The sequence below is a fragment of the Cryptomeria japonica genome, unplaced genomic scaffold (assembly GCF_030272615.1).
Source record: "Cryptomeria japonica unplaced genomic scaffold, Sugi_1.0 HiC_scaffold_367, whole genome shotgun sequence".
Classification (NCBI taxonomy): domain Eukaryota; kingdom Viridiplantae; phylum Streptophyta; class Pinopsida; order Cupressales; family Cupressaceae; genus Cryptomeria; species Cryptomeria japonica.
In genome coordinates this window covers 31,453-32,500 of record NW_026729189.1, presented here as the reverse complement: position 1 = coordinate 32,500, position 1,048 = coordinate 31,453, and positions in this window count along the sequence as shown.

The window sequence follows — 1,048 nt, the reverse complement described above, 5'->3', positions numbered from 1 at the left end:
CCAACGGCTAGACGGAAGAGGCTTCAGGGCCGCCTCGGAATGGTCCAAGCATCGGACGCGCTTGGGGCGACTACCAGTGACAACCCCTCATCCCGCGATGCGTCCGATACGAAGATGGTTCCAAGGCGGCCGAGGAGCCTCACCGCATAGCAATCGGGGTGCGAGGTGGGGGATGCGGCGAGATGGCCCCAACGGCTAGACGGAAGAGGCCACAGGGCCGCGTCGGAATAGTCCAAGCATCGGACGCGCTTGGGGCGACTACCAGTGACAACCCCTTATCCCGCGATGCGTCCGATACGAAGATAGTTCCAAGGCGGCCGAGGAGCCTCACCGCATAGCAATCCGGGTGCGAGGTGGGGGATGCGGCGAGATGGCCCCAACGGCTAGACGGAAGAGGCTGCAGGGCCGCCTCGGAATAGTCCAAGCATCGGACGCGCTTGGGGCGACTACCAGTGACAACCCCTTATCCCGCGATGCTTCCGATACGAAGACAGTTCCAAGGCGGCCGAGGAGCCTCACCGCATAGCAATGGGGGTGCGAGGTGAGGGATGCGGCGAGATGGCCCCAACGGCTAGACGGAAGAGGCCACAGGGCCGCCTCGGAATAGTCCAAGCATCGGACGCGCTTGGGGCGACTACCAGTGACAACCCCTTATCCCGCGATGCATCCGATACGAAGATAGTTCCCAGGCGGCCGAGGAGCCTCACCGCATAGCAATCGGGGTGCGAGGCGAGGGATGCGGCGAGATGGCCCCAAAGGGTAGACGGAAGAGGCTGCGGGGCCGCCTCGGAATAGTCCAAGCATCGAACGCGCTTGGGGCGACTACCACTGCCAACCCCTTATCCCGCGATGCGTCCGATACACAGATAGTTCCGAGGCGGCCGAGGAGCTGGGGGATGCGGCGAGATGGCCCCAACGGCTAGACGGAAGAGGCTGCAGGGCCGCCTCGGAATAGTCCAAGCATCGGACGCGCTTGGGGCGACTACCAGTGACAACCCCTTATCCCGCGATGCGTCCGATACACAGATAGTTCCGAGGCGGCCAAGGA